General features: G+C 52.9%; 1 pseudogene; it reads left to right on the forward strand.

The window, feature by feature from the left end:
* Nucleotides 1–221: 221 nt before the first annotated feature.
* LOC121922573 overlaps nucleotides 222–13,415 on the forward strand; it is an 18,241-nt pseudogene continuing 5,047 nt past the window's right edge.

Raw genomic sequence — 13,415 nt, forward strand, 5'->3', positions numbered from 1 at the left:
AAATCCACAAAAGGAAGCCGACGTTGAGGCAGTATTTCTCCCGCCAAGGGAGACCACGGCCGTCAGCCTGCAAGGCCTGAGCAGGACCATAGACGCTCTTCAGCAAAGCCTTGGGGAGAGTGTGCAAGGCCTGAGTCTTCAGACCTAGCAGGCAATGGCAACGGCAGGGTCTCCCTGGGGCCGCAATCTGTAGGGTTGGCCAAACCAGCTTCGTCGGGCAAATGACGGAGAGGAAGCAGTCAGAAAAGAAGAGGGACCCCGCTCAAGGTGAGGGCCACTCAGGATGGCCACCGACAGCATTGGGCAGAACCTGCGCAGAGCTGTGAGAGACCGGGGCTTTCCTCTCCTCCTGAGAGTCTCTGTATCGTCATGCAGGGGCCACTAGCCCCGCCGCATAATAGAGCCGGCGATTTGGGGGACAGAAAGCATCATGAGGCCATTTGCCCTTGGGCATTTCCAATGGCTTGGGATGATGGGAGGTAACAGTTTCCAACAAGCACCTATAGACAGCACAGATTCCAATCCCGCCTCCCCAAAGGCTGGCGCTTGCTCCCATATCGAACGGGTGGGTAGTGGGAAACAAGTCAACTGGGATGAACTGGTCATGCGAGAGAAGGGAGGGGGCTGGCTCTCTCTGTGAGGCCTTGCCTTCCATGGGGCAAGGGACGTAGAGACAAGGGAGGTTGTTTCTTGGGGTCTGGACCCCCCCTTCCAGTAGAAAAATGAATGGTGCGTGCTTGCTTGCACCCGCCGGGCTCAAAGCCCCATGATAATCGGGGCACATTAAGTCGGGTGGACCCCCCCTTCCGAAAATCCTGGCTACGTCCCTGCACCGGGGGGGGGCAAGGACTCCCTTATCCTTCTGACTAATGCAAACCCAGCCTGATCTGGGTCCGAGTGTGGACTGCCACCCTGCATCCCGTGGCACACGCCCAGGTTCCCCTTCCTCACCATCTCCCTCATCCAGCATCAGCGAGCTGGTTTGCCGGAGATGATGCAGAACCGGGGTTCCAGGGCCGGTCAGAAGGGGAGTGCATGTACTGGGCCGGTGAGGGGGGCTCCTCCACATATGGGGGGCAAGAGAGAAGGGGCACAGCAGCAGGACCCCCACCGGCCCGGAACCCCACCCCCCCTTCCAAAGGAGGGCATCCCTCTCCATCCCTCCATCCCGCCATAAACACACGCCCCCCCCCCCTACAATTTATTGAGGTCTGAAAGGAGAGCCAAAAATCGTGTGGAGTGGTCAATCCCATTAAAAAACAAACTGGCATAATAAAATGGTGGCCCCCTTTTAAAATCAAATGGGAAATCAAGGTTTGCTTCTAGAATGAAAAGCCCCGTGGGTCAGGAGGGGCTTCCTGTGCCTCCATTCCGCTGTTGCCCCCCAACAACAATAATAAAGAATGGCATACCCACTTCCCCCCTAAAATGGGCAACCCCCAACCTCCACCTTCTCTTCCCTTTGCCTTTCCCTGTCTTTTTGGAGTGTAAGCCTGACGAAATCTCTAGCAAACCGTTTGTAAGGCCTTTGTGGCTGAACAGGAGGGTATGCACAACTCCTCGCTATATAAATAGCATAGATATATTATATATATATATATAGATAATAATCCGAGCTTTTCCCTCCCCCCGCCCCAAAACTGGCACCCAAAATCTAGCTTGGAAAACCCTTTGGCAACCAAAGAAATGTCCTCCTCTTGGCTGCCTTTTGGCCTTTCTCTGAGGCCCGGAGCTAAAAACCCAAATTGTTGCTGAATGGAGCGACCCCCTTTTGATTCCAGAGGGCGTCCGCACACAGACTTGCTTCAGGAACAAGGCTATGAAAAACATGTATCCCAAAATCTGGGGGGGGGGGGGGAGCTGAGATCCGAAACACGTCTGGGCCCCCAGGATTTTTGGGATAGAAGGGAATGCACGTGACCAGAAGTGTTTTGTATCTCAATTTTTAATTTCAGTTTTTGTGATCTATAGGAAACATAATGTTGCCAATAACTTTGGTGCCAACGATTCACGTGGTGGCTCCCATCCAAGTCCCACTAGGGCCTGGCACTGCTTAGCTTTCCAATCTAGATAAGAATCTGGTGCCTTTGGGGTATTTAGGCCCCAAGTGACCCACCACCCAACCGGGCTTCTTCTCCTTGTGGCTAGCCATGCCTTGAGAGGTTGGCCACCTCCACGCAACCACTCAAGGTCCAGCCCCACCGCATTCCGGACTAGGAACTCCAGGAACTACTGGATTCGAATCGCTGCCCAGCCATGGATGCATCCAGGTGACCTCAAGCTCAAGACAGACACTCTCTCAAATGCAGATGCCTTGGGTCCCATGGAAATGGCTGGAAGGCACACAGGCAACTCCCAAAACCACAAAAGCCTTCCCAGCCCAACTTGCAAAGGGAGACCCTCCTGAACCCCAGAAAGGGGCAAAGGGCAACCCTCACCACCCGGCCAAGGAGGGGGTTGTGGGTCCAGGCTTCCAAGGCAACATACTTTGGTCCCCCTGTATGGAAGGCAGCAAGTCAACACCTCTCTCTCCGGCCCCAGAGGCACATAACCATCCTCTGATGCCTCTGGCCAAGAAAACCCTGTGCCTTGGGCCAACAATAAGGGGGAGGATGGACACAGGAAAGTGTGACCCCCAAATGCCCCCCACTCCACCTTCACTGCTCCCCGGAGCAAATAGTGTGACGACCCAATTGACTCCTGCACTTGGGGGGGGGGGGGGCGGGCCACCGCTCCTTCCCCAAGGGGCACAATGGGGGGGGGGCAGGCAAGTGCCCCTAGGCCACCACAGACAATCCCATGGGGTTCCCCCAGAAGAAAACAAAGAGGGGACCCGCAACCCAAACCTGCAGCTGTGTCCTCCCACCCCCACAGGGCAATCCCATCCATTGAACATGGGAATGGTAGACTGGAAGGGACCCCCAAGGGACCACCCATTCCGCCCCCTCTTCTGCCATGCAGGAATACAACAGAATCCTAGGGGTTTGGAAAGGACCCCAAGGGCCACTCAGTCCAAGTCCCCCTTCAGCCATGAAGGAATGCAATCCAGCCCCCCCCCCCCCGGACAGATGGCCACCCTGCCTCTGCCTAAAACCAGCCTCCAAAGAAGGAGACCCCACACAAATACACAGATGTGGGCAACCCTAAGGAGAGACCCACCCAAGGAGTGGGGAAGAGGCCTAATTGGGCAGCCATCCTCCGTCCTTCCTTCCTTCCTTCCTTTTTTCTTGTCTTGCTTTCCCTTCCTTTCATTCATTCCACCCTCCTCTTTCAACAAATCTCATCTCATCACTGGAAAGGGAGGGAGGCGGCATCAAAACACCATCAATCTCGTAGTTGGCCGCGGCACGAGATGGAGGCCCTGTTCCTTCTCAGTGTGGCAAACGCAGGGCAAACGCAGGCACACACACACAGCTCCCACCTCCTCAGCGCTCACTCTGAGCCCATGCACGGAAACCGAATCCCAGAACAAGAGAATGAAGGAAGGACTGCAGGAAGGAAGGAAGGAATTAAGGAGAGAAGAAAGGCCCACTTGCCCTTTCCAAGGCCTAGGCCCAAGGGCCCAATATGTGCCCCCCCCCGGTGCCCACCGCCCCCCAAAGGCAGCCTGTCCCCACTTTCCCTCCTGGGGGCCTGTCAATGCCCCTAAGGCTCCATCTTGTCCGCCAGTGCCTCTTTGAGCCCGAGGACCGAGGGGATTCCTTCTGCCGAAGCCAATCCTGTTTATGGGATTAAAGGGAAATCTGCCACTTTTTTTCTCCAGGCCCTCATTCCTCCTCGCCTGGAGGACCCCTGGGTCACTGAGATGTGGAGGGGCTCCCTGTCCACCCCCCAACCCCCCCCCCACCACCACCACCCCGTGTGGGGCTGTCCATCCCGCCTCCCACCTAGAAGACCCCCCTTACATGGGTCATGACCCAGACTCCCGAAATTCCATAGACGTTGCAAAGCGTTTTAGCAAGCGTGTTGGCAGGCCCTTTTGCAAAAGCGCTCATCCCTGTGTGTTGCAAAAGGATTTTGTTTAGGAAAGGAGCGACTTCTAACCCCCCAAAAGGCAGTCCCAAGGAGTGGGCTTAACTGGAGAGGGCTCCCTTTTTTTCCTGGGGTTTTCCGGCTGCCCCAACGCAGCTCAGCCCTTGGGGAAACGTGCCGGTTTCAATCAAGCCCCAAAATCCATCGCGATGGGGGTCCCTGCGGTTTCTGCCCACCAAACCTCTCAGCGTACATGGCCAGCGCCTTCTTTCTGCAAATGCCACTAAAAAGTGGGTTTTTTTGTCTTACTTTAAAAAAAGTAACTAGCCTGAGATGTTAACTTGTTACATAAGAGCGCTCTCACTTCCTTCCATCTTCTGAATGTGACTTCAAGTCATCGCCTGGAAGTGAAAGGAGCGCAAACCGGCAAACTGCATTGCTGCGCCCCACGGCCAAAACGCACAAGAGCCACATGGACGGATCTGGGCCCAGTCCTCCTTTTGCAACCCAGCGGCCTTTTCCCACAGGAGGCGGCCATTTGCACAGAGCCACGCTTCAGGTCCAGAAAATGCCCACGTGTCCTCCCGGAAGGCAAAGGGCCTCCCAAAGTTGGAGGTGGTCCAGGGTGTCCTCCGCAGGGGCGTCGCATGGGTCGGGGTTGCTTTCTTCCTCTGCCCCCAGAAGGATGCAAAAGCCCCACAATGCATCCCCACGAGAACACATACCCACAAACTAAACCAAGGGGCATTGACAGTGACATTGAATGGTGGCAACTGTTCTTCTTCAGCTGCTGGAGGGCCCTTATCCACAATGAGCAATTCTGAGGGAGCCTAGGGGATGAGCCACTTCCGCAAACCTCCTCAAATACAAAGGACATAGGAGGAGTTGCCTCGACAATGGGGGAAGCATTGTGGGACTATCCAACACCCATCGCTCTTAGAGCCTTGTCCAGAGGGCGCGGAGGGCACCGGGACGGCCCAGGGGGGGCCGGCTTGACCAAAGTGGCATTGTTCGGGTCTCAACCCCTGGCAAAAGTTCCACTACATATCAGGCTGGGACTTCCAGGCACAATCATCCACAAGGCAACCAGAGTCAGGGTTACGGCACATTACGTGCCACAAACAAAACATCACCAAGTTGACTTGTGCTTCACACCCGTGGGTTGAAATGCAACGGGAACCACAACTCAGAGCCAATGCCCGCAAACGCAAGACAACACCGGGCAATTGCGCACGCCCCATGTCCAAGGCACCCCGGCAACAACTCAACTGCCCCCCCACAAACTCTCCGCCCTGCACACCGCCACGAAGGCCATTTTGGTCCTGAAAACATCCCCCGCATCCACAAGCCCCCCCCTCCCTGGTTTTCCTGGGCCCAGATGGTCCAGAGGAGGAGGTTATCCCATTGCCCTTGGCCCTGAGAGGCTGAGAGAGATTATCCTCTTGCCTAGTTCCCATCCTCCGGGGCCTACAAAGGATTCGAACCCTGGTCCAGACCCACCCCAAAAACACCCAGCACAAGGCACCAGACTCCTAGTTATTTTTCAAGCTGAGTTTTTTAGAAACCCCAAACCCCAAAAATTTGCAAAACCCCAAACTTTTTCAGGGAGGGCTGAGAGAGAGGGGCCCCTTGCTCTGAGGAGTTGAAGAGGGCACAAAGAGTAAGCTAATGGGCAATAATGAATTTAAAAGTTGATATATTACATGGTTATAAGGGTAATAAACATACAAATCCACACTGTCCATAATCCAAGGATCAGCCAAGAGTTGAAATATTGCAAAACATCGGATTTTATAAATTAAATATTGAAAGATGAGCTTGAAATGTTCCCAAAAGCAAACTTGCTTTTGCCACGTTATAAAACAAGGGCAACCATTTATTAATGCCATGCAAAAAGAACTGACAACCTTGGATGCTGCATCCAATGGGGACCCTGGAACCAAAAACCCCCGATACCAACCCAGAGCCCCCTGGTCTCCCCTCATTTCTGACCCAGATGCAACCATCCCTCCCCTAGGATCAGCGCTGACTTGGGAGTTTGGGTTTCTGCATCACCACATAGAGACAACACAACATATCACCCTGCATAGAAATCTGCAGCTGAAATGTTGCGATGTTTATAGCCATGCTTATAAACACCCGGCCTCAAGCTTGCGAAAAAGGCGGTAAATCGCAAGAACCCAATGGACACCAAAGGCCAGAAAAGGGGTTCATCCCCAAAACCCAGAGAAGAGCTCCCCACAGTGGCTGCATCCACAACTGCAAAAAACAAGTCTGGCACCAACTTTTAATAACTCCATGGCTCAATGCTTAGAATGCTGGGAAATTAGTCCTCCTTCAGGCCACCAAGGACAAACACAATTCCCAGAATCCACAGACCAGGAGTCGCACACAGCGGGGGGGGATTGAACCCGTCTCCCAACATCCTGTCCACAACCAATATTGGAGGAGACCTTGTGGCCACTGCCTGATGTTGCACTAGGCCACGAGCCACACAGTCCTCCCAAATCGGATTAATGGAGCCAGTGGCAGCAAAAGCAGGGCGCAGCGGTTTGCGTGTTGGACTAGGGCACGCAGAAAAGAAGTTAGAATCCCTGCTCAGCCACAAAACCCACATGGTCAACCTTGGAAAGATCACACTCCTCAGCCTCAAAGAAAGCTTCTAGCCCTGAAAGCCAGGCACCCCAAAGGCCTGTGGGAGACTCCAGGCCCATCATCCCCAGACAGGCTTTCAGGGCAAAGGGTGCCAGGAGGGGGCACATGGTGTGGTGTGGTGTGTGTATGGGGGGACGGCAGGTGTCTTCCCAATTTGGGGAGGGATGGCAGCTCCCAAGCAGGCAAGACCCCACCAAAAAGAGAGAGGGGAGAGCCAAAGCAGCAGCCCCCAAAAGACAGAGGGAGAAGACCCAATCCAATCCACTAAAAAAGGAGAGAGCAAAGAGAGAAGCCACCCCGACTGCTGCTGGGTTTTTCCGGAGAGGGCCCTTCTCCACCTCCCACTCCAGTCATCTCCACACATTTCGGGTTCCAGAAGGAACAGGGGTCGACCTTCCCCCCCGCCCCAGTACTTTTGGGGGGCCCCCTCAGGGCACTTGAGGAAAGAGAAGGCCAGGCTGGGCGGGGGGGGGGTCTGGAAAGGAGAACTGGGCCCCAGGAACCCTCTTCACCTCACCCTCCCCAAAGACCATTTTGTCCGTGGCCCCGCAGTCCCCCTCCTCCTCCTCCCCTGCAAAGAGAAGGGGCTGTGGGGGGGGTCCCTGGCTGCCGCAGAGAGAACCACCCCAAGAAAAGAAGAAGAATCACGCGGAGCCTCCCCCAAAGCCCCCTCCTCCGCAGGAAAGATGGCAGTGCCACAACCGACGCCCCCTCCCTCACCCTCCACCACCCCCACAAAAGAAAAAAGAGACTTTGGACCTTCCTTACGGGGGAAAGGGAGAGGGTCCATCTCTTCCCCCCCGAAACACGGAGAGACCCATGAGCCCGAGGGGAGACACTTCAGGGGAACTAAGGAGACCCAAGCAGAGGGACCCACCACCCCCAAGGACAACTCGTGAAGAAGATAAGAAAGAAAGGAAGGAGGAGAAGAATGCGGAAGGAATAGAGAGTAGGATAAGGCCCTTTGGCCTTTCAATACTCTCCTTCTCTACCGGGGTCCCCTGCTGCATACTAGGTCTCGCGCGTTGCTGTCTATGCCTTTCATCTCCCCTAAGTCGCATAGACATGTGCCGGACCCTTCAGCCCCTAGCAGCAGCACCAGGAACCCGCGCCCCCCAGATAACCCCCCCTCCTCCCCACCCCTCCCTCCATCCTCCTCCGGGAGCATGACCGAGCCGACCCCCCGCCCCGCCCCCAACCTCCACAGACCCTCTCAGAGCCTCGCACAGGAGATCTGCCCCTCGCACGCGACCGACGACGGAGGCATGATGCGGCGGCGGCCCGGCGGCGGCTGCGCGAGGGAGGAGGGAGGAGAGCACCTTCCTTCCCCCGCCTCCTCCATCCTCCGGCGCACTCTTCTCCACGAGCGTCGGCAACGAGCAAAGGCAGGAGGGAAGGAGGAAGAAAGGAAGGAGAAAAGAAGACAGAGGGCAGAAGAAGGGGATGAGGAGCAGCCAGAGAGAAGGGGACGCCCCCACCCCCAGCCCCCTCAAAGAAGCAAGCACTGCCCTGGCCTTCCAGGGACCCGGGCTCAGCCACAAAGCCACCCCAGCCCAGGCTGCCAGGCTCACCACAAGCCAAGCGATCCAGGCTATCCCCCCCCTCCCTGGCCATCCAAAGACTAAGAACAGAACTGGAAAAGGATTCCAAAGGCTTGCCAGGAGACCCCCTTGCCCAATCCAGCAGCAGGCCTTAGCCAAGAGAACCGCCGGAGGAAGGAGAGGGAGGATTGGGGACCAGGCAGGGGCCCTGGGGCTGGAGAGCCAAGATAGGACTGGCCAAAGCGGAGGCCCTGGAAGAAGCATCCTTCCAAGACCCCCAAAAAAAAGAAGAAAAAGAGAAGAAAAAACAAAGGCATCTGAGAACAGGCCGAGTCTAAGGCGGCCAACTCTTTCTTTCAAGACACTCTCCTCTACCACACGGAGCCCAGAGACTAACAAGCTATGTCTTTGCATCACACATAAAAAACAGAATGTTTGCAAGGAACAAAGTCAGCCTGCAAAATCACTACCTGCGCCAATTGCTGAGGCCATTCCGGCTTCTTCGCCATCAGTCTCAATTGACTGCTCATGGTCTCTCCTGGCCTTCTTTGAGAAGAAGAACTGCTGCTCCTCCATCCTCCCTCTTCCAGCATTACGATCCCGGACCAGCTGCTTTGAGAGAGGGTCCTAGACTCCGTCTCTGGTCCGCCAAAAGGAGCCTACAGTCTCGGTCTCTATTCCTCCAACCTTTCGTCCCAATGCCGAGGTTACCACTCTCCCATTGGACGTGACCCATTTCCCAAAGGAGGGGCTCAGATAGAGTTTTAATGAAAAATCTTCGTCGAGCATAAACTGAAAGATGATTTCCCGAAGTCTCATTGAATAGCTCAATGCCCCATGGCTGCTCCGCCCCTCTCTCCTCGCTAAAGTGCCGCCCGCTTCCTCTGGACTTTCTTTCCTTTCTAGTTCTCTAGGCAAAATGTCCCTTACCGCCCACAGGCCTCAAGGCCCATGCCTCCCATGCCTCGCCTGAAATGCAAGCGTCACAGAATTCCTGCCCTCCTCCGTGTCCTGGAGTTCGGACTTCGGACTTCCCTTCCACCCTCGCAGGTCAAAAGCGGCTGAGAGCACGGTGCTCCTTGGACCAGAACGATCCCATCCACACTCCCACTCTGCCTTTGGTCAAGGCGCACTGTCTCGGCCTCGGAGGTTGGCAACAGCAGGGCAAGAGCTGTGTTGACGGTTCGGGGTGACAGTGCGGTGCAGTGTTTTAACTGTTGTAATGGCTACTCTTTTTGAGTGCTTCTATCTTTTGATTGCATTTCATTCTTTCGAACTGTGCTTTAATATTGTACTAGTTTAATTTGCCCTTTTGTATGATTTTAACTGTACTGTTTGAATTTGTAAGCTGTTTTGTGTCCCAGTTTTTTGGGGAAAGCAGGATCTACAGGATATACCTCCACATTTGCTGGGATTAGGGCCAAGGACCCCCTCCCCAAAAAAGTTAAAAACCACAAAGAAAAAGAACACTATCTTTTTTAACCTGAGAAAACACCTCTCTAGGAACCTCAAGGTCCTCCAGGGCAACTTTGTGGTCAACATCTGCCATAAGCTGAGCATAGACTCACAGGAGGTCTTTAAGCAGAGGCTGGGGGGGCCATCTGTCAATGGGGATGCTTGGACTGAGAGTTCCTGCATGGCAGAAGAAGGGGGTTGGACTGGATCAGGGCCCTTCTTGGGGTCTCTTCCAACTTTATGTGTCTGTCATTCTATAGAATCATAGAGTTGGAAGAGACCCCAAGCGCCATCCAGTCTAACTCCATTCTGCCATGCAGGAACTCTCAATCAAAGCATCCCCACTGACAAATGGCTGACCACTCTTTGGGTTCGTCCGGTCAACCAGTTACAAATCCACTTAACAGTTGCCTTTTCTAGCCCACATTTTACAAGCTTGTTTGCAAGAATGTCATGGCAAACCTTGTCAAAGGCCTTACTGAAATCAAGATATACTACATCCACAGCATTCCCCTCATCTACCAAGATGGTCATTTTATCAAAGAAAGAGATCAGATTTGTCTGGCATGACTTAGAATCATAGAATAATAAAGTTGGAAGAGACCCCAAAAAGGGCCCTGATCCAGTCCAACCCCCTTCTTCTGCCATGCAGGAAATCCAAATCAAAGCATCCCCGACAGATAGCCATCCAGCTTCTGCTTAAAGACCTCCAAAGAAGGAGACGCCACTACACTCCAAGCATCTTCCATGGTCAAATAGCTCTTACTCTCAGGAAGTTCCTCCTAATATTGAGGAGCAGCAGAAAACAAACTTGCTCCCTCCTCAATATGACAGTCCGATAACGAATGAGACTCTGGCATGCTAACTAGTCATGCGACCCCTGAGCGCTTCTCTCCCTGGATGAAGATTAACCATCCATTATGAAGCCAAGCCCTCCCTCCAGTCCATCTGCCTTGGTCCAGGCCTCGGAGGCAGAGAGGAACTGCTGGACCTCATCCCCTTCCCCTCCACTACTCCCTTCTCCTTTTGTGTTGTGTCTTTTTAGATTGTAAGCCTGATGGCAGTGAACAAGACTGTATGTACAGCACTGTGTAAATTTACAGCGCTTCATGAATAAAAGTTAATAATAATAATAATAATAATAATAACAATAATCCTTTCAAATATTTAAACAGGGCTATCATCATATCACCTCTTAACCTTCTCTTCTCCAGGCTAAACATCCCCAGATCCCTGAGTCTCTCCTCATAGGGCTTCATGGTTTCCAGACCCTTCACCATTTTTGTCGCCCTCCTTTGGACACATGGCTCCAGTTTCTCAATGTCCTTTTTGAATTGTGGCGCCCAGAACTGGACACAGTCTTCCAGGTGGGGCCTGACCAGAGCAGAATAGAGTGGCACTATTACTTCCCTTGATCTAGACGCTATACTTCTATTGATGCAGCCTAAAATCACATTGGCCTTGTTAACTGCCACATCGAACTGTTCACTCATGTTCAACTTGTGGTCCACTTGGACTCCCAGATCCCTTTCACATGTAGTTTCATTCGGCCAGCTGTACCCCATAATCCTATATCCGTGCATTTTATTTTTGTGCCCTAAGTGCAATACCTTACATTTCTCCGTGTTGAATTTCATTTTGTTAGCTTTGGCCCAGCTTTCTAGTCTATTCAGGTCATTTTCGATCTTGATCCTGTCCTCTGGAGTATTAGCTATTCCCCCTAATTTGGTGTCATCTGCGAATTTGATAAGTGTGCTCCCAATTCTGTCATCCAGGTCATTGATAAAGATGCTGAATAGCCCTGGGCCCAGGACAGAGCCCTGTGGGAACCCACTGGTCACTTCCCTCCAGGATGAAAAGGAGCTATGGCTGACCACTCTTTGGGTTCGGCTGGTCAACCAATTGCAAATCCATGTAACAGCTGCCTTATCTAGCCACCTTTTACAAGCTTGTTTGCAAGAATATCAAGGGGGACTTTGTCAAAGGCCTTACTGAACCCAAGATATACTATATCCACAGCATTCCCTTCATCTCTCAATCCCTGTCCTTCGTGGCTGGCAGCTCAGGGGGGAACGGCTGTAATCTCGATGTTATGCCGTATAATTAATTCATCCTTCAGGGAAGGGCCGTTTCCAACTAGCCTAAAGTTGGCCGTTGTAAAACTATTGCTAAAAAAGCCCTCCCTAGACCCCCTGATTCGGAATAATTATCAGCCTGTTTCGCTGCTGCCATTTCTGGGGAAGGTGATCGAGAGAGCAGTTGCTTTCCAGCTTCAGGGGATCTTGGAAGAAACAGATTTTCTAGACCCATTTCAAACCGGCTTCCGGGCGGGCTATGGAGTTGAGACTGCCATGGTCGCCTTGGTCGATGATCTCCGTCTGGGCATGGATGGGGTAGCGTGCCCCTGTTAGTGCTCTTAGACATCTCAGTCGCTTTCGATACCATCGACCATGGTATCCTTCTGGAACGCCTGAGGGAGTTAGGTATCGGGGGCACTGCGCTCCAGTGGTTCTGTTCCTACCTTTCGGGTAGATCCCAGATGGTGGAGCTGGGGGACTGTCGTTCCGATAGGAGGGCCCTTACATCTGGGGTCCCTCAGGGAGCTATTCTGTTCCCCATGCTATTCAACATTTACATGAAACTGCTGGGAGAGATCATCCGGAGACATGGGGCGCGGTGTTATCAGTACGCTGATGACACCCAAATATGTTTCTCTGTGTCTCCGACTGATGCAGTAACTAAGGATGGCATCTCTCCTCTAAATGCCTGTCTGGAGTCGGTAATGGGCTGGATGAGGGAAAACAGACTCAGACTGAATCCAGAGAAAACAGAAGTACTCGTGATTGGTTCTCCTGATCCGGGAAAGGAGATTTGTCCACCTGTCCTGAATGGGGTCACACTCCGCCTGAAGGACTCAGTTTGCAGTCTGGGGTTGCTTCTGGACTCGTCGCTCCACCTTACATCTCAGGTGGATGCGACAGTCAGGAGCACCTGTTACCAGCTTCGGCTGATACGCCGGCTGCGACCCTACCTGGGCCGGGGGGACCTTGAAACGGTGGTACATGCTCTGGTAACGTCTCAGTTGGATTTCTGTATTGTGCTCTACATGGGGTAACCCTTGTACCAAACCCGGAAGCTTCAATTAGTGCAGAATATGGCAGCTAGGTTAGTCACTGGATGTTCCAGGGCCAGCCATATAACATCTGTTCTGCATGATCTGCATTGGCTGCCCATTCGCTTCCGGGCGCAATACAAGGTGTTGGTTATTACCTATAAAGCCCTATATGGCTTGGGCCCAGGGTACTTGGAGGACTGCCTCTCCCCATATAATCCACCCCGCGCTCTCAGGTCGTCTGGGAAGCAACTGTTGAGGGTCCCCAAGACGAGATATACCTCGACTTCTCAAAGGGCATTTTCTGTCTCGGCCCCGCAGACCTGGAACTCCCTTCCCGACGACCTCCGCTCTGTCACCTCCCTTGATCAGTTTAGGAAGGAACTCAAAACCTATCTCTTCCGACAAGCTTTCCCCCTTGTGTCACATCTGTTCTCTCTCCCGTTAGCTAGTTGCTATTCAGCTAGTTTGTTTTTTGATTTTATGTTGTATGTGTTTTATGATGTTTTAACTTGGTATGTTTTTATACTGTATATTGTTTTTTACACTCATGTTGTAACCCGCTATGATCTTTGGAAAAGCGGGCTAGAAATAAACAATATTATTATTATTATTATTATTATTATTATCTACCAAGCTGGTAATTTTATCAAAGAAAGAGATCAGATTTGTCTGGCATG

Source organism: Sceloporus undulatus, chromosome 2, assembly GCF_019175285.1.
Source record: "Sceloporus undulatus isolate JIND9_A2432 ecotype Alabama chromosome 2, SceUnd_v1.1, whole genome shotgun sequence".
Lineage (NCBI taxonomy): Eukaryota > Metazoa > Chordata > Lepidosauria > Squamata > Phrynosomatidae > Sceloporus > Sceloporus undulatus.